This window comes from Lissotriton helveticus, chromosome 4_1, assembly GCF_964261635.1.
Source record: "Lissotriton helveticus chromosome 4_1, aLisHel1.1, whole genome shotgun sequence".
In the NCBI taxonomy this organism is placed as follows: domain Eukaryota; kingdom Metazoa; phylum Chordata; class Amphibia; order Caudata; family Salamandridae; genus Lissotriton; species Lissotriton helveticus.
In genome coordinates, this window is record NC_136063.1 from 1,747,451,445 (window position 1) to 1,747,477,294 (window position 25,850).

A 25,850-nucleotide genomic window follows, 5' to 3' on the forward strand; every position below is an offset into this window, starting at 1 on the left:
TACCTAGGCAAGGTCAAGGGTCGCTCCCTTCACTCCTCTTTCTTAAAGAGCATAAATCAGGGGACAGATGTATACATTAAACAGATGAGGTGCAAGGGAAGACCCTTGAGGTACCCCGCATGTGGTATTCACACGGGAGGAACTAAAAGGTGTTAGTTTGATGGACTGGGAACGCTACTTTAAAAATGAGAGCATCCAATCCAGGGCTGTGCCCCTCAGATCTGCCGCTGCTAATCTTTCCACTAGTTTAGAGTGGACCACAGTATCGAAGGCCGTGGACAGGTCTAATAACACCAGGGCCTGGGTGCACCCACTATCTGCGCCTTCCTTCAGGTCGTCCATGACACTTAGAATAACTGATTCTGTAGAATGCTTTGTTCTGAACCCTGCCTGATGAGAAACCAAAAATTTGGAGTCTTCAATGAAGGCACATAGGAGTTTTGCCACATGTGCTTCCAACAGTTTGGCTAGATAAGGAAGGAGCGAGATAGGCCTACAGTTACTCAGAACGCTAGGATCTACTCTCGCCTTCTTTTGCAATGGCACTAACACTGCCTATTTGAAGGCGGCTGGGACTACCCCTTGCTCCAGAGAAGTATTTAGAAGGGAAAGGAAGGTGGCTGGGAAGTGGGAGAGCAGTTCTTTTTGTATCCTAACAGGACAAAGGTCATTGGGGGAGCCAGACTGAACCTTGTTCCTGAGTTCTTCCAATCGATCAGGCGTGATCTTTTGGAAATCAGTCATCGTAATAGGATTTTCATATGACTTATAGGATTTCCATTCCAAGTGACCTGTGGAAATGGAGTTCTGGATGATCTTGATTTTTTCAACAATGAATGTATTCAGCTCATCGCACAAAGCCTGGGAGGGTGTGATAGCCAAGGTAATTCGGTCAGGACTAGAAAGTTCTTGGACAATTTAAAAAATATCACTGGACTTGTTACTGGAGTTAAGCACCCAAGAAGAATAGTAGGCCTTTTTTGCCTCCACTATGGCGGCTTTGTATTCCGTGAGTGCTTTATCATACTTCTTCCTAACTGACGGAGTATAACTTCTCCGCCACTTGCGTTCTGCCAGATGCGTTTTAAGTTTAACAATTTTTAACTCCTCAGAGAACTAGTTAGAGGTTTCATGCTGCCTCCGGGGCTTTTCTTTATGCTGTAGGGGGCATGCACCTTATAGGCTTGCAGTATCCAGTTAGAGGTGGATTTCTCCAACTCATTGACATTGGTCGTAATAGGCAGGAGGGTGGACTGCAATATATTAAAAAACTCCGGTAGCCGAAACCGGTTCCACGTTCTAATCATAGGTCTTAAATCACTCCAAGGTTTAACTGTAGATAACCCATTTATTGAAAAATAAATGAGATAGTGATCCGGCCAAGTACAAGGCTGTATCAACAGATCAAGAACCGAAAGATTAGCGGTCCATTATTGAGCTAATACATGGCATTTAAAATGGATGGGCTGTGTTATGTGCCCTTCTAAATTCAAATTATTTGTTAGGTCAGTGAGTTCTTTAGAGCCCTGACTCTCTCCTTCCTCAGAAGGCCAACAGTTCAAGTCTCCAATTAACAGTATTTTAGTGTAGTCTATGGTGAGTGGAGTAACGTAATTAGCTAATTCGGTGACAAACCTTCCCATTGCACTAGGAGGTCTAAATATCAGTATGCAAACTAAAGTGAGCTTAGGGAAAGTGGATTTTAATGTAGATAAAAACAGATGCTCAAAAATCCTGTGTTAGTCTCCCGATAAAAATGGTCCCTCACTTGTGTGGGTAGGCCTAGCGCCCGTGACAGGAAATGGATCAAAATGCAACATGGACACACTTTATTTTCACAGTGAAAACTGACCCTTTTTTTGCAAGGTGGCTAGCTGTAGACTTTGAAACTCAGCTCTGCGGGGACCAAGATAACCTAGCAAACCTATACATTTTTGAAGACTAGACACCCAGGGAAATCCAGGATGGGGTGGCTTATCTGGTTCTCACCAGGTTCTGTTACCCAGTGTTCTTACTAATAGGTGTGGGCATCTTGAAGGGTATGAATTTATCTATAGTGTGTCCTGTGCAGTGAGGTGGGTCAGAAATATTCTGTTTTAGTTTGAATGCCTCAAGGTTGGATGTGATAAATGCTGTTGTTTTTAGATTCTTATTTTTAAACCATATATTGAGTTCTCCAAGAATGAATAGGTTTTGGTGGCCCAGATAAGTGTTAATTACTGTATCATATAGGATATCTTTGAAGTTGGTGTTGCAGAGTGGTTGTCTGTATGTTAAGACAAATAAGTAGTAGCTGGTTTTGGTTGACATCTTATCCGTCATACACGGTGAGATTTCCAATGATTGATATGTGTAGTGTTATTTTCTATGGACAGCAGCTAGACTTCCTCCAATTTTGGCAATACAATTTTCGTTAATGATGTGAAAATCAGGAGAGGTGGCTGTAAGGCATGTGGGTGCAGATTCTTTGCCCAGCGATGCCCAGCCATGTTTCTGAAATGAAGTTACTGAGTTTAGGTCAAACATGTTATCTTGGACATTTTAAAGACCACTTTAATTTTAGTACATTGATGCCCCTAGCCTGCAACCTAAGTAAGACAATTGTTCCAGCACCACAGAAACTGGTCTCCATTAATGGGAATGCTCTATAGTAAATACATATGCCAAAATACAACACATTTGAAATGTTTCTCTAAAAAAAAGACAGAGAACACCAGTACTCTGTAAACTCTGAAAAGAATGAAACCAATATATATTACATTTGATCAAAAAAGAAAGGAACAGTAGAGATTCACAAAGGTGCATTTTATTATCTTCACAATGACAGTGTTGTAGCAAAAATCGATTGTTCAGCATAAATACTTTGCAAAAATGTTTCTTATATTATCAAAACTAGTTACCTATTATTCTATCAAAGAGTGAGGCCAGTAAAATGAAATGTAAACTGGTGAAATTGCTTGTAAGGTCTCTTAGTTAATTTTGCTGTCTTTTATGATTAGTTGTGTTTGTGCATGTGTGCTTTGAAAGGCACGACAGAGTGAAAATGTCAAACATGATTTTTTTTGATCTGAAGAAAGTGAAGAAGTTGTGAACTATAGATGAATTATTTTTAAAAGGCTATAAGAACATAGCAGTAAGATCAAACAGTTCTTGTCTTGGTTACTTATTGTTAGATCAGTTAAAATCGCACTGAACTTTAGCCCATGTTATTTACCAAGATGTGAAGCTGCAGGAACATTTTTTAATAGAACGAGAAACACGCTTTGAGGATATCTGGTAATCCCTCTATGGTATTCTCTGCCTGCATTTAGCCCAGCTTACCATGATACAATGTATCACAGTATTGTAGATGGAAACTGATCAACTACAGGAAACACCTGCAGGAAAAGCAAACACTAGACAAATGATGTAAATATGTACCGTATTTTTCTCACAGCAAACAGTTATCCAAAAATAAAGAGGCATTTAGAATAAAGTGGACTGTTGCCAAAAATCTGGCCAGAATAACACTTCATTGAGTAATATGGGGTATTCTTTCTATTTTCATTAATTTTATTGAGAAGTTCCTTTCACCGAGCCACTAGCATGATGAATATGCAATATTGACTCAGTATTTCACACAGCATTATGGGCCTTTGCAAAACAGTATTGATCTGCAGTGAAATATGAAAGTCAATAAAATGTTTCAGAAGGCTTTGTGATAAAATAACATTACACATATTTTGCACTATTAATATATACAACAAAAAGTGAAATTAGGGTACTTTTGTGGTCAAAGTGTATGTGATGGATTAAATGCCTTTTTTACATATGTTCCCAGTGTTGTAACAGCTAAGTCTCCTGTGATTTTCTGCTGTATGTGGAATACTAGTTAAGCACAGACGTCAATGTAAAAAACAAATATATTCATGCATCTCTCTCTCTCCATCTATTCTATATATATATTCACTGAAAAAAACAAAGGTTACAGTGACATTATAGTTAAGCTTACATTTCACTAGTACAATACCAGAGAAATTCAGCAGTTATAATTAGCTGAGCTAACTATAACTCGCGCGCCTACAATGCTTTGCTTGTTACCTCACGTATTACATCGCTCATGCCATGGTCAGTGAGATCACTGATGACATCACCGATGACATCTCAAATGACATCACTGATTACATCATCCAGTGACTGTCAGTTTATGAGTGTTATATATATAAACATCAAGGTGTATTGATGAATCAGTGGGTGAATGAGTGTCCGGTTGGATGATTTAGTGGGTGTGTGACTGACTGTAGAAGTGAGTGATTATACGTATCTTAGTAAATATATGGGTGAGTGACTAATTTGTGTATATCAGTCTGTCAGTTAGCGTATAAGTGACTGTATGAGTTTGTGAGTAGGTACATGAGTGCATATATATGTTATTGATTATCTGAGGACCTGTATCAGTGTATGAGTGTCTGTGTGGGTGTGTGAGGGTGTGTGTGACTCCCCGCATGAATGAGTGAGTGGGTGAATAAGTGGCTGTATGGGTTCAGAAGTACATCTGTGAGGGGTGGTATAGGTGAGTGTTCGTATGTATGACTGTTTCAGTGAGTGAATGGATGTGTCAATGGTATATGGGTGAGTAACTGCATGTGTCAAAGGCAGTATAGGTGAGTGTTGCAGTACATACCTGACTATATGTGTGAGTGAGTGATTGTGAGAGTGGCTGTATGGGTAAGTGTGTGCTTGTGTCAGTGACTGTATAGGTGAGTTAGTATGTGTTAGTATCTGTATGAATACGTGAGTTGGTGTGTGTATAACTGTGTAGGTGTGTAAATGGCTGTGTGATTAACTCTATAGGTGAGTGCATAGGTATGTGTGTAGCTCTATGGGTGACTTAGAGTGTGTGAGTGGCTGTATGAGTAGATATATCAGTGGTTTTATTATTGAGGGAGTTGGTGTATGAGTGACTGTATGGGTGACAACAAAACTAAATTTCATTTTGAACATTAGGCTTCCAAACAACATGCAATATTTTTTACCAAAACTTTAAGTCAACATAAACAAATGTTTTACAGTTTTTCCTGTTTTTAGCTTTTGCACTTGTTTTCTTCAACAGTGCTTTGTATGAAGACTCATCATTAAACAGTGGATTGGAAAATTAAAACAAGTGTGCACAGTAGATGATTACAACTATGCCATACTGTTCACTGAACTCACTGCACGTTTTGTAATACTGGCTTGCTGTTAGGTTACTACCTTAATGAAAGCAATTATATGTTAAAATTGTTTCTGATATTATTATATCTGGTACAAAATGTCCAACATTAATGAAGCAGTCTACATTTTTGTATGTCCTTTTGTAAACCTCATCCCTGTTAGGCCAAATGATGTCTAAAATGTTCTTAATATATAGTACTACGTAAAAGTTGCTGTAGCAGAAACAAGAGGGGACTTTTTTTTAGTGGTTGTGAGACTTTTCACATGCAACTTAAGGCTACTGGTATTCTATTACCTCCATTGACTTTTTATCTGTAGTAACACATAATCGATATGTACGTGAACATAATAACACATTTCATTATCCTCAATTCTCCTTAGAACTTTGGGTCTAGAAATAGCAGATATGAGTTTGTTATCTTTTTGGGTAGTCCTGATTTGAGTGTCACTTATATTTCCATGCACCCTGTCCATGCTGTTTAAAATCAAAAATATATTGTGTAGTGTCCAGAGGTTATATTAACTCCTTCGTGAAATATGATTGTTATAGTTGTGAAAGTTCTCCTGTTCTTTTTGAGATCGAAATTTGTGCAGCTTTAAAGTTTGGTAAATCTGTTCCTAATTTAGTGCCATCCACTTTGCATCGTTGTGTCATAACTATGATCTGATCTGCAGTTTAGACAGGTCATATCTTGATGGGCCTTTGTAGTTAAATCTTCAAATGACACAGCTTTACAATCTGAATCGATTCCAGTGCGAGCTGTAAAGTTAAAATCTTACCAGTTATGGGTCCATTTATAAGTCAAACCAAATAATTAATTGGTGTTCAAATCTTCTTCATCTAATAGTCCTAGCATTACCATTAGAAATTCTTCAGCATCCTTCTGAAGATTTTAAGAGATCACTACTGATTGAGTACAGTCATTGGTAAGTTTTCTTTTTCCAGTAGCAGAATGCATAATACTTCTGTCACTTCTTAATTATTCAAGTAAACTTCATAGTTGTGAAGACATTCTTTTATCTACCTTTTCTTTAAAATAATTTGTAAAATGAGGCAAATGATAAAGTCCTTTTAACACTCCATTTAAATAACAGTTCACTCTAGATATATTATCCAAGTGATATCCTTGTATTTCCTCACTGTGCTCGAATTTTCTTTTCTTTCCTCCTTAATTTTCTTTTTGATCATCTTTCTGTTCAACTCTGATGCACTATTTTGATATTTTCACTTTGGACACAGAATTGCTTTTTGAACCACAGAATACTGGCCTAAATCAGGAGCATATTGAGCATCTCGACTCTAACTGTCCAATTTTACATATTCTGTCCCCTCCCAAGATTGTTTTAAGGATACAGTTAACCACGAAGAAATGAAGGAGATTCCTGTTACTCTTGTGGACCTCCTCAAAGTGTTGGCCTGTTTGTCCTTGTTTTGAATTCCCCCCATATGCTCTAAAATCCGCTTTTTTGCTGGAAACATGGTGCTTCCTACATCTCTTGTGAAGTGACATTGCAAGTGGTAATGAATATTAAGATCGTCTTATCAGAACTATCCTACATACTTTTAGGGGCCTATGGTTACATTACGACTTGTTGGTTGTTCTTTTTAATACATACGTATGTGCTTACCTGAGATTATTGCTGTATTTCTTTCTACTTATGTTGCTGGAATTCCATTCAATTCGACCCTATTTTCAAGATATTAGGATGTCTCTCTTAACATCAGTTAGAGAACATGATGATAAGTCTGTAGATTTAATTCAAATTTTTAAGAGGAGTATTTTGTGGTCACTATTTGGATTTAAAGAAACAGAATTTCTGAAATAGATCTTGACTGCTGATGACATAGCCCAATGTAGAAGTACCATTAACCCCCTTTCTTGTGAAGGCTGCCGGAACATTTCCTTCTGTTCTTCTGTTTCGAATCACTCCATTAATTCCGCTCAGTAACTCTAACAACACCCTTCCACATTTATCTGACTTTATTGGATCAGTAAAAACAGGAGCGAGTATAGACCAGGTTTCTTCTAGATCTTTCTTCTTATATTTTTCCAATGAGATATTAGATATAAATATTGAATATAAAAAGAGACTCTTTTGAGAGAGCTGTGTCTCTCAAGAGATTTATCTTAATACATTTAATGTTGTTACATGGGAAGTGTTACATGGGAGGTGGATTATTTCAAAATCTCACTGCATCTCTTCTGATAGTAGTATTGAAAGACCGCCTGTAGCATGAACTGGTCTAACCCCTGTAGCATGGATATCAGAAATAAAATAATTGTTCCTGTCAAATTTGGCTGTAGACCAGGTCTCTTGGAGGCAGATCATTGCTGGGGACTTTCTCAATAAACAAGACAGCTTAAATTATTCAATTCTGGCAATGTTCCAAGACATAATATAGTTGTTATTGCTAAAAAGGGAGTTTGGTTCCTCTTCTTTGTCTGTTTTCATTTAGGTCCCTTGAATTCCATGACCAAGTATTATCCATAGCTGTTATTTCTGTTTGAGGTAGACTATAATTCCATATCTGCCTACCTCGGTCTTTGACACAAATTGTTAATGTATCAACAGAACTGTATTTGAACTCATCAGTTTCTCAAAAAGGCGGAGGGAGTAGGTACTTCTCCCTACTATTTTCCCTATTCAATAAGGGAGGAGCTACTGAGAATTTGTAGCATACATCTACTACATCAAAACAATTTTTCTGATATTTTTTGCTTTCTTTGAGCACAATTAATGGGATCTCACTAGACCACAATTCCACATGTACTGTAGTTACATCTAGCGTATTCGGGAATGATACCAACTACAGTTCTGAAGAAGTGAGAGATTGAAGAGGAAGGAGACTGTGCAAAAGCATCAAGATCTTTTGACGATTTAAGGGATCATAACCAGTACCAAAAAGATCCGATCTCTCCAAGACGCAGGACACGTTTTGTGAGGGATTTATCACATAAGAGTTGTTGATGAAGTTGGTTGCCATTACTAATTGTGTAGAGGAGTAAAAATTCTGAGGTGGCTTTAAACTTTCAAAGTTAAGGACTTGAGAATTTAAATGTATTGGTACTTCCTTTCTGTGCAATGATGGAAACACACCCAAAACCTGCAAGGCTTCCCGGTTTGCTACATTTTCATCTACACGCCTTTTTATTCCTTTTAGTATGTCTTGTAAAAACGGTAAGTCTGTGAAAATGTTATCCTACGTTTTCCTCCCAGGCAGCTTTGTTTTTGCCTTAGCACTATTATATGGCTTTGTTTCCATTTCTTGTGGTACGGAGGAAGATGATAAAAAATGTTTTAAGGAATCTGAAGTATTTATTTAACTGAATATCAAACAGCAGGGCGGAACTTTTTTTCTATATTTGTCTCATAGTCATGTTCTGAACACAGCTTGCGAAGCGAATACACTGTTACACTGTGACATCTTTATCTCCTTTCTCTTTAATCCTTTCCACTGGTATTCTACTTGTTTGAGTTGCACTTGATTTTTTTTGGGAGGGGGTATTTTCCCCTTTGGATAGTGTTTTTATTCCATCCATTACCTCACTCCTTTGTTCTCCATTTCTAATTTTAACCCTTGCAACAGTTGGCAAGTTATTTTGTTCCACTTAAAGCTACAATGCTGTGGTTTATATTTCCAATAGAAGGTCAGAATTAATCATTGTTTTTTCCAGCAGTGCAAGTATTGATTCTAAAACCCTCTGCAAAGTGTATACCGATTCAGAAAAAAATATGTGTTCATTAACTGTGTAAGGAGATAAAAGTAAAGGAAAATCCAGAGAATGGATACATTTTCATCGAATCCTGATATATTACTCGGAAAACTATTGAACAGTTTGAGAGTCTCTTTCAATGGTTTGGTCTGAATTGTATGAGGGAGCTCACTCAAATTTATGTCGGTAACTATGTAATCTGTAGCTGAGGTATGAACCATAGTAGCGTGACAAAATGACCACTGTTATTTTTGTTTTATAGGGTGATCTGGCTGTTTGTTTTCTACAATAACTTCGATTTGCAGCTCTTGTCCTGCTGCTTTTGGTGTTGCAATATTACTTGGCTTTACGCATTTTAGTACAGTTTTTCCTTTTAGCATATTCCCTTTGTCTTTTGATGCAGAGGTGGTAAAAGATGGAAAACATTCTGGTATTATTTGTAGACCTGGGATAGCACCTAAATGATCTTCCTCAATGATTGTGCTGTACCTATTTTTTTCATAAACACTGTACGATTTCTTAACTTTTCAAAACCATGTGAAAATGCCTATCCTCTTATAATTAATCCACGATCTCAACCTGCATCCACTGCAGTAGATCGTTTAGATACATTTGCTGGTTAGAGGTGTTATCCGAGATCAAAGGTTACACAGTAGCTATTAGGATTGAACAATGGATAATTAGTGATGCGCCACTTTCTTAAGGAAAAAAGATCCAGCTTTGTTATCTATACACTGTTGATTAATATCTCTGATGTGCGCTTTTAGGCTCCAAAAACTAAGCTATTCAATGTGTTTTTTTTATTTTTTGCGTTCAAAGTTCACAAATAGAGATTTGAAATGTACCTTGCTGAGGCTCAGGGATTGTTATAGGGGAAAGGAGATATTGGATGCGTGAGTCAAGCACAAACCACACCACACTAGCCTAATTCTAGCCACCTCCGTACAACACTGGCACCACCGTCTAATGAAGAAACTTTCGGAACACCGCCAGAATAAAACTGCGCCCTCTGTTCAAAACACTGTCCTCTCTTTCTCCCACTAAGAGGAACAGGAGGAGCAGGGCAGGGGAAGGTAAAGCAAACTGAAGGCAGGCTTGAGCAGACAACAGTAGGGGGCTGGAACTAAAAGTTGTGATGAAAATCTAAGAGCGCTAACCCAGTTGATTAAGCTACACCGACCTAACGCCGGCAGTCTCCGCCTGACATGGAGGGCCCCTGGTACCCCCTTTTTGTAATATTTCCCACAGCTTCTGCATTTACTGCACTGGAATCGAGCAAATTGGCCACGCCTCATTAACCATGCCGCTTCATTAAGGGGTAAGAGTACTGCCTCCCCAACACCTATGTAATTCCGTGCATTATATAAGGCGCCCAATATCAATTAGTGCTTCTGTTCAGAGATGAATATGCCCACTTTACTAAACATTGAGGAACTTATGCCCCACAAGACCCTGCGGGTAAGCTAGTAATCTTTACATCTTAAACAACTTCAAATAATCTAGTACATCACCTTGATTCCCCTTCTTTAACTCTGTAGGTGTGTGACACAGCCAACATACCTACTAAGGTTGCCCCACACAGTCCTGAGGTAGACCCGCATGGTCGAGGTCCCGAACCACCCTCGTAGCTCCAAGTCGTGTCAAAACGTCGACGCCCACATAATTAGCATGGATCACGAGCCCCAAAAATTTAACGTACCACATAAGGATACATTTTGTGTATTTGTAAACTGTATATAAAGAAACCTTGACTATCTCTATGTGACCAAGCTTGAGAAGACTGAGATTTGTTAATCAGTCCAACATCAAAATGTTTTTAAACATCCCCTATTATACTATTTGAAATTCCTTTTCACCTCTTCCACACCAGAGCACCTCTTTTTTCTCTTTGCACATTCCATTGAAGCAACCTTTTCCCCCTCTTCTCCTTACTTGAGACAGTAAGCAATATTCTGTTCACCTTATGACATGGAACAAACTCTTGGTGAAGTAAAGCTTGTTTTTTTGCACTCTTTTAGCCAAAAATCACTGTATTTAATACTGTGAGCTAAATATTATGCATGCTCAGGAAATTGTTTATTAACAATAAGTGTAGGTTTGATATATATAAGGTCTAAGAATATAGGTCTAGGACCACTGTTTTTTGTATCATATTGAACCCAGGTCCACAATCAGTATTGGGATACCCCATTTTTGTAATTGCTATGCTCTTGGTGCAGCAACTACCTGAAGGCACCCATCTCGCCTGTCCTCAGAGGAGCTGCCGAATGCAGAACTCCAAATGCGGAGTTCAGAGAATGAACTACGGGCTGCATACTATTACTGGTGGAAAGCCCAATCCGGCATTTCTCTGTAAACACCCCAGAAGGCAAGTGCAACTGTAACCTCACCCTCTCTGCTCTCCACTCTCCTTCTGGTGTGACATGAACTACTTCCATCTGAATATCTTGATGTCATATTCCACAGGTAGTAATAGTAGTCAATGAAGAGAAATTCCTTTAATGTTATATGCAGCTAATCCTGTTGGATCAGTTACTACACACGGCAAATTTGTATCTGTAGTCTTCTGTAGGTAACTGGTGAGTACTTTAATTAAGAAACATTTTACAGGACTAGCTTGAACAGTTATATATAGTCGAACTGGTTCAAATGAAGAAAACTGGCACTCTTTCCTCTCATACAGCTATCCATCAACTTTTTTTTCTTTAACTTCATTAACAAAATATCTTCCTGTTCTTTAAACAGTTTTTTCAGTAACTGTCCCCAGTTTCAGCTCTTGCATGCTGCATTGCATTTTCCACTTCATTCATAGATATAGCTGCTTCATTCTGAATAATTGCTTCTCCAAGAGGATCTTGACCTCCTGGTGCTGAACTTTCACTACTTTGAGAACTGTCATTGGCTATCTCATCAGTAATTGTTTCCTGATAGAACAAATCTTCATACCAGTCATGCTGTCCAAGTAATCTTGATTCTGCATGTCATGGCTCAAACAACTGCAAACGTGTTGAGTAGAAAATAATTTTTTTTGTTTGGTGTTTGGAAACTCAGCTGTCTGTGGTTGATTAGATTTACTTTTTTATATCTTACCAAACAACCACTAGACCCAAGTAGTCTTACTTCTCCCATGTTTTGAGTAGTATTACCTCTACATGTATTGTGCTTAAGTATTTCATATAAAAACATGTTTTCAAGATGTGTACTTCTTCTTGGGTAGTATGTGGCTAGCATGTTAGTTTTCAGAATTTCTCTACTCTCAGGTTCAAATTTAGCAAGATATTGGATTTCTGGGAATGGCATTCATAACCTTTCATGAGTGTTTGCAAGCCTTAGGCTCAACCATACAATTCCTCTCGAGTTGGAAAATAAACTAGTTTAGCTTTACCTGGCTGACCATTCATATGAACCTATTTCTCCTTGGGAAAGCATTTTCAAATTAAAACTGTATAATTTCTTTGTAAGTCTTTTTTCAGCTGAAATTTTATCCCACAGCTCTTTCATCTCTGTCTTCTCTGACTTTGTCATATAAAAAGTGACATAGCGATCAACAGCAGTAGAGTTGTCTGCAACCAACTGTATATCCATAATTGGATTCCACATCTTCAGAATGACAGGAATGCAGTTATTAATGTACTTGGAGGCCTCTGTCCTTCTTAGATTGTAGGTATTTTTTGGCAATTTCCATGTGTGGGTGTGTTAGACTGCAGACAAATAGCTGTTCACTCTTCCTTCTGAGATGACAGGTCATGGGAATCTAAAAGGACATCTTGTGAAAAATATTCCTTTGCATCTGTATTTTTTACTACTGTATTTTCCACACCTATGATTTACAAATTGTAGAACTTATTTTAAGATCTTGTCACCAGTGTCCTTCGAGATTACTCTAGTCAAATACTTTTCTATGAAAGACAACACAGACTTATCAGTATCTGTTCCAAACATTGGTGCATCTTTTACCCATAGCAGCATGGGAATATGTGGAGCACCGCTAGCTTGGTACTCTTTGTGCCAAAAGAAATTATTCACTCCACTGAGAGGAGGATTAGTCTTGTTGCTTGACATCTGTGGTTCAAATATCTGCCAACATTTGCAGGGTACAATGAGCAGAGTTTTCCTGGGGTCTTCAGATTGATGTATTTTATATTTGAATCTGCCTCTTGCAAGAATTGATGCAAGTCATCCCATACATACTCGGCACAACTGAGTGTTAAAAACCATGTAGGTGCTCCTAGATTTCCAAACATGCATTTCAGCTCACCGTGACGGTGATACCAACACATGTTGGTCCCACGTTGAAATGCCATGAGATTAATTCAATTGTAATCCAACTGTTCGTCTTTTGTTGAGTTTTCTCCACCAATTCTCTTTCTGATAGATTTTGAATATTTATACCTGTTTTCAAAATGTAATTTACTGCAAAAGACAATGCAAAGAAGTCACTTTCATATAGTAGATTAAACATATAAGGGATACATTGGTGAAATTTACGGTCCTCTGAATAAAGTCTGGTAGGTCTATACTCAGCCAATGGTACTTGTACAGGCCGATCATCATACCTACCACCTACTCCAGTAGCAAAAAGATAATGGAAACAGCAAGTTTCTAAACTTTTTTCCAATACACTTAGCAAAGCCCTTTCTGCTTCTTTTAGTTGATATAGATCAATAGCATCACCCACAATTTCTTTAGAATGTAGTGTTGTAATTCTATCTAGGACCCTAATTTGATATTCCTGATTTATGCCCTTATGTGGTTATAATTATTTATTTAAACACCTTCCCCAGGCTCCTAGAGAGTACAATGAGTTCTTTAAACAAACCAAGCCTCCAGCAGCCCGGGAAATCCCCCTGCTCTTGTTTTGATTTGCACAAGAACTCCTAGAGTCAGAAAGAACTGTTAGTTCTTGGTGACGTCTTATGTCCAACCTTATGTCAAACCCGGCACCTTTCAGGTATAAATATACCAACGTTGCCTTATGCAAACACATGGTGGTTTGGAGCAGAGTGGCTATCTACTTGCCCGAGAGCTCAGCTGATGCGAGAGCCCACGGACGCCGCCCCTCCCTTTTGACGCACTGGGAGAGACGCTGTCTTTTCTCCAGCCGAGAAATCCAGCTCCGGTGTTTTCAGCCACCCTTGCGGGTTGCTGGGATATCGAGTCCTGAGAGAGAGATACCAGACCTCCTGCTTTCTATTACCCAGGTACGGAGCTGACTAAACCCTTAAAGAGAATTCTTGATTCAGATCCTTGGCAAAACCAACTTAACTTAAACTGCTACTTACTTACTCCTTCCCAAGTATTAGGCTTAGGTCAGGTACACCGGGGTAGGCGTATTTAGAAGCACCAGTGAGTTCGTTAGCCAATGTATATATGTATGTATATATTTTATCCATTTTAAAGTATCATATGGCTAAGAAACCATATCAATGCTTTTACAGTATTATTTCATAATACTCCTTTTACTGTACGCACTTTACTTTATACTAAGTATTGCAATTGTGGCAATTCATTTCTCTTGCATGAGAAAGAAGACTGCTCAGTAAATAACACCTTTTATTGAAAACGCCCGTCTCTCTATTCTCTGTACGCTGGTGAAACTAAGTATGCACGATTGACTGAGTAAAATTGCTGTCTATTGTTTTCACACGACTCTAGAGATACACTCTTATTCTGAGGGAGCAAAGTTGTCATGTTTATGGTTGTCAAAAGCTAATCCCTTCTTGTCTATCCAGGGAAGTTAAACTCCTCCTTGTTTACTCGAGAAAGTTTCTAGTGACCTCTGAGCTAGCTGGCAAAACTAATTTAGTCTAATATAGTCAGTAGAGTCCTAGTCGACCTCAGTCCTACGTCTACACTGCTGTTTAAATTCTTCCAATGCGCAGAGCCTATTGGGAATATAGGAACTACACTACATGGTGCCCAACGTTTGGTAAGGCGATAATCTAACGCAAGACACTAGAGTAACTCAGTCGTGCTTTTTCACACAGACCCTTTTTCCCGTAAATACTCCAAAAGACGTCTGGAGTGGGTAAAAGGTTAAAATCCGCCGGAACTTAGTAGGAAGAGATTCCTATGTATAGTTTTTGGTTTAGTCAACGTTGACGGATACAGTGTTCCAAAATATTGTGCACCTAATCTTTGTTTTCCTTGAAACTTGATCTGCAAAAAAAATATATATAAATCTCGGTCAGTAAAATGCCTGACGGAGACGAAGAAAGAGATACTACAGCGTCTCACTAGTTGTTGTATGACACAACTATCCAACAGAATGACCCGGATGCTATAATCATCCCGACAAATATAAGAAGAACTATAACTCTTAAACTTATAGTAAATGGACTAACACCAAGAGGTGGTACAGTCATATTCGTGGTAGAGGCCCATGAATATCGGCAGACAGAGGTATTCTATTCATGGATAAACTTTCCAGCAGCAAACGCTGTAACACACTAATTCCACTATTACAAAATAGAGGAACCTCCGGATGAATACACTCCTTTCGAGGATGTTGAAATTCCATTAAATTACCAAGAGCACCTGCTCTGGTTTAAAGGCACCCTAAAACATCAAAATCACATCACCAGGCTCGGTCCACTAGGTAGACCAGGAGCAACGTGGCCGGTTCTAGCCAGCTACACACCACATCCAGACATTGAAAAAATGTCAAACCAGGAACTTTTAGCCCAGCTAAAACAAATATTTAAAATACATAGAAAAGTGGTCAAATATGTAATGCGGACTTCAACAGTCAAACCAGCAATTAACATTCCACAGCTGACCCCTCATCAGGGGAACACAAACAAAATTACACCACAAAGCATACAATCATGTCTTGGTAAAACACCCGCAAAACGGGAACAAATTCCATTCTGGTTAGCACAAAAAATCACTCAAATAGAGGCAGTATTTCCTGATACTACACCTACTGAGAAACACAGAATTCTGACTATCTGTCTTCCAATGGGGATCGCACCACATGTGGAGGACTGTGACACTTGGGGCACAGTCCTTGCTTCCATTTACACAAAAACACATGGTGTTCCGTCCATAGCGGTAATACCAGATGTGTTAAGACAGATTCAAAATGAATACGGTCCAGAACCTGCTTTAAATCTGGGTATGAAATTACTGAAAGACTTCAAGCAGGTCTCGGCTATATTACTAGCCAACATAAAAGGAGAAGCAGCATCTGTGGCGATCCGCCAGAAATTGAAAGAAACAGATATAGCAGAACAACCTTTTGAACTTGCCAGAATCATAGAAAAATCCTAGGAAGAACTAGGAAGAGATAGTTTGGGTGGGAAACCAGTAAAACTCCAACTAACTGAAAATCCTGAAAAAACTTTTATTAAAAATAATCTAAACACTCCAAAAAAGAGCTGGGATGGAAATAAACAATCCACTCCCAAAGAAAAATGTTTCCAGTCCAGAGGAAGGTCTCCCCAACGGAGAGAAAGATCTCCCCAGAGGGAGCCCTCTGAGAAAAGATACAACCTTAGAGATAGGGATAAATTGAGAAAACCTGATATATATCAAGATATTGATACACGTCCCTCTCGATCTTTTCAGACTTCCTCACAGAAATCGGAAAGAAGAGGACGGTCAGAACACAAAGAAGAGCACGTCAAGTCCAAAGACAAGGAACCTGCTCATCAAAGTAAAAAATTACAATTTCCAAGAAAGAAGGTAGCTAGTATTAAAATAATTAAACATGCCGAGGATACTGAGGACACAACTGAAAAACGGAGAGTGGGCTCAGACAATGCTAGACAGCGCAGCAGAAGTGACCATAGCTCGCAAGATCCTGATGAATCTTCTGGAGACAGTGGACACAAATTAATACATTCAGGTGGAAACTGCAGATACCAGAGTTAGCAAACCTCATAAAATATACGAAATAACACTGCGCTATAGAGGGGGACAAGACCAGGAAAGTAAGGGGTCTCTTTTGGGATAACCTTTCGAAAGGCTATGACATCCCTTTAGCTGAGAAAGACTGGCCTCCAGAGTTTATCAGGGAGTGCCCACATGGCGAAGAAATGATTATGCCTGCCTTCTCAAATCATATTTCAATTCATAAAAAATCCTTATATGCAAGAAAATGGGCAGTTGCCCAAGCTCCTGCATTTTATAAAAATCATGTAGGATGGGATGAGGACTCTCCTCGTCACAAAATCCAGTTAAAATGTCAACCGACTGCACAAAGGCCGTACCCAGTTAAACAAGAAGCTAAAAATCAAGTCAGGGAGATCTTAGATCAACTTGAATATCAGGGGGTGATTGAAACATGCACCTCGCAAATGAACAATCCTTTGTTTCCTGTCTCCAAGCCAGACGATTCATATAGTCTAGTTTTGGACTACAGACACCTAAACTCATGTTGCAAAACATTTGCAGTACAAAACTCACACAGTGCAGCACTAATGAATAACATCGTGCGCAAAAAATATAAAACGACATTAGACATCTCTAATGGATTCTTTTGTCAAAACATTGCACCTGAAAGCAGGTATTTGACCGCTTGCTCAATAATGGGGTAGCAAAAACACTTCTGTCGACTCCCACAGGGATTCAAGAATAGCCCAGGATTATTCTCAGCAAGAGTAACAGAGTTACTACAAATATATGATGATGAAGCATTATCTTATGTCGATGACATCTATCTAACAGATGATGACCTGGAGACTCACTTGAAAAGAGTGAACACCATAATACTTGGTTTCGCAGCTGAGGGTTACAAATTCAACTTTAAAAAGTCACGAATTGCCCATCTAACTGTCCTATTTTTAGGATATGAATTATCAAGTGAAGGCAAAAGCCTAGCAGACAACTTCTTAGAGAAGCGTGCTGTACTCCAAGCACCAAAAACGCTGAAGAACTTACAATCAATACTAGGTTTCCTGAATTTCGGAAGAACATACATTCTAAATTATGCAGAGAGGGTTCAACCTCTCTATGAAATAATAAAACCTGATATCAAACCAATCAATTGGACTCAGAAACACACAGAAATTTTAAGATCATTACAAACAGACATGTTAGCTAAAACAAAATTGCAAACACGCGAGAATGTACGCAACCTTGTAATCCGAGTCATCCCAGGAAGATACGGATTCACGTACCTGACCTCTAATGAGGGAGAAACGGTACCAATAGCTTACAAATCACACTTGTACACACAAGCTGAAATGAAATTTAGTCCTACTGAAAAAATTCTAATAGCGGTTCAAACTGCTGTAGCAAAAGAAAGAGCCCAAGCTCAAGGCAGAAGAATAACTGTTTTAACAGCAGAATCAGCCCTTGAGGCATTAACAAGCCCACGCAATTTGACTACTGTGGTATTAGATCCAAAATGGATACAATGAGAAAATTCTTTTGCTGCAGAAGACTTGAAATACTATTTTAACCCGAAAATGAAAAAACTAGAAAATCTAGAATATGAAGAAGAATATCCTCTGCCATTCGAAATTCTGCCTCTCGAACAATACACATGTGTAATCTACATGGACAGATTTGCACAACACTACGATGTAGAGAAAAAATCCTACAACGCAGCGTGCGCGATTGTTAAAGGTCGCTGGCGCTTGGGTAAATTCAGACCGTTAATTACCAAAACTGAATCACTCAGAAACTGTTCAACTCAGCGAGCTAAAATAAGATCTTTAAGGATGGCGCTTGAAAATGCCGATCGCGAATTCCCCACACTAATAGTGTGCGATTCGCATTACTGCGTCAAATCTTACAACAATGAATTGCAGAACTGGGTTCAAAACTATTACAAAGATGACAAAGGTGCCACAATAAAGCATAAGAAGCTTTGGGAACAGGTAGTTCGTTTGCAGAAAGAACTACAAAAGACTCATGTAATACATACACTGAGTCATCAACGTGATGGCGTTCACGTTGCAGGGAATTCATTGGCTCACAGAGCCACAGCGGAAGCAGCTCAACCGGCTTCCGTAGCCACAAAAAAGCGTTCCGAAAAATACATAGACGGGGAAACAATGCTGGTGGTAAAGGCGACTATGCAGCATTACTTGTGAACTATCCACTCAATTATACATACATAATTGATGCGAACTCCGTTCCTTTTGCTCGAATCCCTGGAGTGGGGTATAGAGTAATTCCAAACACGAACAGGAGAGTCTTTTTAATAGCAGACACACACATGGGATTGGGTCTAAGGCACCAAGAGATCGTGAAATCTCTAAAAGAATTACAATCAGAATACTGGTGGCCGGGGATGAGCCTGCAATTTCACAAATTTGCAATGGGCTGTCCAAACTGCAATCGAGATCGCAGTCGCGAACCGACCGGAGTAATGCCAGGACCCTTCTTTTAGAAAGCATAAGGCTATCTATACGCAGAAATCCAGTAGGAGAAATGCGTCCCATTTATGTTTAAGACTAGATTCACTTACAATGTAGACCCCAGCGCTCGGCTGACGCCAGAACTGTTATAAAAGATTTGCGAGTCTTTATAGGCACATACGCAATTGGCATGCTACATTCTGACCAGGGTCCTGTGTTTAGCTCTCGGGCTTACAAGGAGGCCATGGCCAGCATGGGCATTGCATTGCGGTACTCTTGTCCCTTCCATCCTGAGGGAAATGCGGTAGTTGAAAGAAGAAAGCGGGACATTAAGCAATCTATAACGGCGAGGGCATTAGGTTCGGGTGCTGGGTGGGTCCAACATTTAACAAGTGTCAAACGTAGTCTTAATAATCTGCCAAGAAATTCTCTAAAAGGTCTCAGTCCGTACAAACTATTGTTCGGTACTAGAATGTATATTCAGGACCTTGAAAGTCACATTTCAGTGGTAGAAGAAAAATGCTTTGATATCAAAGACCGTTTGGCTGTTTTACAGGAATTAAAAGAAACAAGATGAAACCTCAGCAACATAAAGTTAAAACAACAGCCAACAGCCACTGAGGAAAAAACACCTGTCCCAGCAAGGCCTGTCTGGATTCCAAAGATTGAGGATCTGGTCAGAGAGAAGATCGCGGTAAAGAAGGAATTTGGGCCTTCTTACAGAAAAGTAGTACCTGTCTTAGCTGTCAACGGAACAAGATCAGTAGTACTACCGCCCCTTGCTGGTAAAAAGGAGAACCGAGTTGTATCCATAGACCTGGTAAAACCACAATCATGTGGCCAATAATAAGTAGTAGGCCCAGTGGACTCCCAAGAAATAGCAGAACACCAAAATTGGCTACAATACAAGAGGTTCACACTGAGAGACTAATCACATTTGATAAACCTGCAGTGAATAAAAAAGGACTATGCAAAAATGCCATGGAACTTGTGCCTCTTGAAACCTAAATTGCAACAGTTCGTCAAGAAACACCAGTCTACAACGATGTAGCCTCAGACTATGCTAGTAGAACAAAGAAAAATCCAAAAGCAAATGAAAATCCGGAAGCAATTCCAACAATTGACAGTACTGCATCTGGCTACTTCATCAATTTCAATGACTTTTCTGAAGATCCAAGTAAACATGAAGAAACGCCAGCAACAAAAACTTTCAAAGAAAAAGTAACAGAACTCTTTCATCAACTCAAAGAAACCTATCTGATTTCTTCATGGATTTAATTTTGGATTGTGTTAGGTGTACTTTTCCTCCTGCTTTGGCTCATCATGGTTCTTTTTTTGGGAACATTCATTGAAGGGAAATACAGTACAATGGACACAGCAAGTCAGAACATCAACTTGGTCCTAAAGCCTCACACATCCTCTCACATCACAAAAAGAGAACTGTCACCAGTGAACGTCACAGCCAATCCAATACCCGGCGGGGTAGCCTGGGACAGAACTGAATTTGACATTTTTGGCCCGATTGAGCTCTTGAAATATCCACATCAGTTCAAGGTTTCATTAAGTGACTTTGTAAAACCAAGTACTTTCTCTGATGATTGGGACTTTGATAATATAAATAATATGATGTCAGATTTAGTAATGTCAGCAAAATTTACAGAACATGATTACTTACAGGGTTCATCGAATTATGAAGAAATGTATTGCTACAATCATTTTGGTCATCACTGTTTGCATAAATCTGCTCAACCTAGAAATGTTTTTAATTACAACCAATGGGAACATTGTGCAACTCCGCCAAAAGGCAGCTCAAAAACATATTATGAGAAATTCCCATACTTCTCAGGGTTTACCACAAGTGATGCAGAAACGTTTTATTTTAAATGTTAAATAAGACAGGAATGAAAACAATGCTGACAAATACTAAATTGATCTATTCTGAAACATTTTATGAAAAAATGATTACATTTGGTTTTGAATTCTGGAAAAACAACATTGAAACAAAAACCATCTGGGGTACAAAAGAATGGCAGGTCCAAGGTCTAGAAGCATTATTTAGAGCCTGCAGGATCCCAGAACAATTAATATTCTTGAATGACATCATCCAACAGACTACCTGTCTTGGCCTAGCCAAAATTAAAGACTTAAACAAACCGTCTATTCCAAAGCCCATACCTGATAGTAATAGCACTACTGATATGGAGATAGACGTATCCCATATTTTATACCAAAACAGAACACATCCTGATTGGAAAAAATGGTTGATATGGCCCGCAGACACATATAACTGTCAAGATAGATTCCTGAACAAAATACAGGGTTTAAAACTGATCAGGCCAGACCCAAGATACTCCCAGAGACAACATCCAGGGATAGTTACAACATACAGTGTAGGGAAACTATGCATCGAATGGCTACAAAAATCCACACTGGTAGAAATTAAGCAACACTTGACTTTACTTAAAGACGGTGCTGACTCGCGTGATTTCATATTGGGACCACGCAAATAGCGTCAAAAACGTTTCATAGCGGCCGGTATATACGCTGCGTACAACGAAGCTTGGAACGAAATGCAAATTGAAACAGCAGAAAAAATACGAGAAATTGATTGTATTAATTTGGAAAAATTACTTTCGGTTGTGGACAATGGGTTAATGACTCTGTCCTCCAGAATATATTCACTGGACAGTATTGTATCATCTGCTATTGATATAATAGAGCAAGACTTACAACATGGTCAGTCACAATTACGTTCTATTGTACAGCTTGGCTGGACGTTGCAAAATATGCGTTCGGGCTACGTGCCATGGCGTTTAATCAACACAACGTCATTATTCTCTATCTTTAACCTTACTGATAAACAAATCAGTTTGGCACAAAAAGGAGCAGACTATACGATTCTGAGCATTGAAAAACTTGAGAGATTACCATTGACAATGTCAGAAAGACCTGTCATTGAATGGATAATACACGGAACAATCACAATTTCGATAACAACTTTCCAATTTAAATATTCCCAAGAGTATATACCAGCAGCCCGTATGAAAGGTTGGGTAAAGGGTACATCAAGTCAACATGGAATTTACCTTATACACACACATGTTACAGTGAAAAGAAAAAGAATGTATTTCTTAGTGGTAAAAATTGTAAAAGATCACTAAGCGGTACACTTCTGTGTCAAGGTATTAACTTGCATGGAACCTGTGAAGGGTCTTCGAATTGCTGTATGCAAGTATTGTATCCAAACAGCACTCCAGATATGGAAGCGGCAATATGGCCTCATTTGAATATCTCTTCTATTAGAATTGATACTTTAAGCAGAATGAAGTCTATTCTTTTACAGACAACTGTGCCTTTGACCTCGTCCAAGGAAACGTATGATCTGCAAGTCGCAAGGACAACAGCAGAGATACATACCCTTTTATCAACAAATTGCACCATGCATTTCGTAGAAATGCTAAGCCAAATCCTAAACATGTCAGATACCAGTGGCATCGCACATGTATTTAAGACAATTTTTTCGGGACTGTTAACACCATTTGAAACAGTTCTGGGCATCTTTCCCAATTTTGTCCATTCTGTCTTTGGCGGCCTACCTCTACTTTTGGGACTCGTGGCAGGAATTTTATTTTTGATCCTTCTGCTCCGATATGGCAAGGCAAGTCGCAGACAAGACTCCAGCAACGATGGAAGAAACGATCCTAGCTATACGCTATCGGGACCGCATAACTAAAGTCCTAGGATTAGCCCGGCTAAGAGATCTGAATATGACCTGGTTTCTTTCATTCAGACCAATCTGGCAAAATTGCATCTTACCTGTGCTTCGATGTATGCTATGCGGAGAAGAATGCGTGTTGGACGTCTGTCTTACACTACCATCAGCAGTACCAATGGATACAGATACCTTGCTAGGTCCTGTAACGGCTCATGCATTGTGTTGTCCCCAGCGGCTACCTATTCTGATGACGGCATTCGTTGAGACTTCACCACTACGAGTATGTGGCAGTGGAGTACGAGATGAGAGCAGCATCACACAGGTACAACCTTCAGTGAGCATTGCTGATCCTGACATCGATGATAGCAATCATTCTCACGACTGCACTGTTGCAGCATTTTCAAACTTGGTCGAACTTTCACCTGATGCCGTAGACCAATTTTTTGCGAGTCTGTCTGAAATGATGTTCTCCCCTGAACAGAAAGAATAACTTTTAAAGCAACGAGCACACAGCTTTCCCTGAACTCTGAATTCGGCCTTCAGCTTTGATAAACAAAAGCTACTGAAAACATTTGGAACTATTTTTTCCCCCGAAAACGAAAAAAAAAAATTTTCCACTTCCAAAATATTGACCTCTTTTTGGCACAGCGTACTCTGCTTAAAGTAGAACTATTCTTAGAGAACAGAGCTTCTATTTTAGGTACTCTAGAGACAATATTTAACATCAGCCTCTAGCACATGTACAGCAAATTTGTATTATTATGTGATGGAATGGTCTCGACCTTCTCTTCTGTATTAAGAGCCATTTCATGTGTAAATTTTCGCAATTCATTCAGCTGATACATATATGAATTTTTAACTGAATTATACCACTGCTTGAAAAGCGTACTGTACCAATACTCATTTTCGAGTATTTACCATATACTATTTCAAATGCGAATGATGTATTTTGGGGTGGGTTGGAAAACACATGCACCATTGTATGCTTACTATTGCTTAGTTTTAAGTAATGAGGGACATTAGATCGTCGAGTGGGTGTTGTAATTCTATCTAGGATCCTAATTCGATATTCCTGATTTATGCCCTTATGTGGTTATAATAAATAATATCCTTATAAAGGCATAAGAATCATATCCATATTTAGTCGTAGCCTATGCCATCCAAATTAAGCAAGGCTACTTCCCCAGGCTCCTAGAGAGTACAACGACTTCTTTAAACAAACCAAGCCTCCAGCAGCCCGGGAAATCCCCCTGCTCTTGTTTTGATTTGCACAAGAACTCCTAGAGTCAGAAAGAACTGTTAGTTCTTGGTGACGTCTTATGTCCAACCTTACGTCAAACCCGGCACCTTTCAGGTATAAATATACCAATGTTGCCTTAAGCAAACACACGGTGGTTTGGAGCAGAGCGGCTATCTACTTGCCCGAGAGCCCAGCTGATGCGAGAGCCCACGGACGCCGCCCCTCACTTTTGACGCACTGAGAGAGACGCTGTCTTTTCTCCAGCCGAGAAATCCAGCTCCGGTGTTCTCAGCCGCCCTTGCGGGTTGCTGGGATATCGAGTCCTGAGAGAGAGATACCAGACCTCCTGCTTTCTATTACCCAGGTACAGAGCTGACTAAACCCTTAAAGAGAATTCTTGATTCAGATCCTTGGCAAAACCAACTTAACTTAAACTGCTACTTACTTACTCCTTCCCAAGTATTAGGCTTAGGTCAGGTACACCGGGGTAGGCGTATTTAGAAGCACCTGTTGAGTTTGTTAGTCAATGTATATATGTATGTATATATTTTATCCATTTTAAAGTATCATATGGCTAAGAAACCATATCAATGCTTTTACAGTATTATTTCATAATACTCCTTTTACTGTACGCACTTTACTTTATACTAAGTATTGCAATTGTGGCAATTCATTTCTCTTGCATGAGAAAGAAGACTGCTCAATACATAACACCTTTTATTGAAAACGCCCGTCTCTCTATTCTCTGCACTCTGTTGAAACTAAGTAGGCACGATTGACTGAGTAAAATAGCTGTCTAATGTTTTCACACGACTCTAGAGATACACTCTTATTCTGAGGGGGCAAAGTTGTCGTGTTTATGGTTGTCAGAAGCTAATCCCTTCTTGTCTAGCCAGGGAAGTTAAACTCCTCCTTGTTTACTCGAGAAAGTTTCTAGTGACCTCTGAGCCAGCTGGCAAAACTAATTAAGTCTAATATAGTCAGTAGAGACCTAGTCGACCTCAGTCCTACATCTACACTGCTGTTTACATTATTCCAATGCGCAGAGCCTATTGGGAATATAGGAACTACACTACAGTAGGGGGTGGATACTATCATTTTTATACCTTTTTTATACTCTGGATCCATCCAGCTTTTATATCAAACCTGTTGATGGCAATGTATGGTCCATATGTGTGATATCGTAAAGAATATCTACATTTTTATAACATATGTTATTTTGTACCAGATATAAAGTTGCCTGTTTAACTTTAGTAACATCTACTAACTTTTGCCATATTGTGTTAGTCTTATTGGGGACACAATTTACTAGAATTGCAAGTCCTATTTCCAAATGTGTCTGTACCCTATAGTTTCAACATTTTGCTTCAAATCTAATGGCAAGTTCACAACCATCCGTTGGAGGTAATTTTCCTGTCTTAGGCTCCATACGAACTACAGCTTGAAATGGATGTATACATTGGATTAGTATGGATTAAAAAACATGCTGAACTGTACAAGGCCCAAAACATGATACAAGGGCTAATTTGCTGCATGTTAGACCGGGAAAGTGTGCATTCTTTACCAGATTTGTGAATGGATATCTGACTTTGTATCTGTGGCTGTCATTGCATTTATATTTAAGTTTCTGGATAAATGATTGCCTCTCTTTCTAACCTCTATGGTTCTCTAAATGT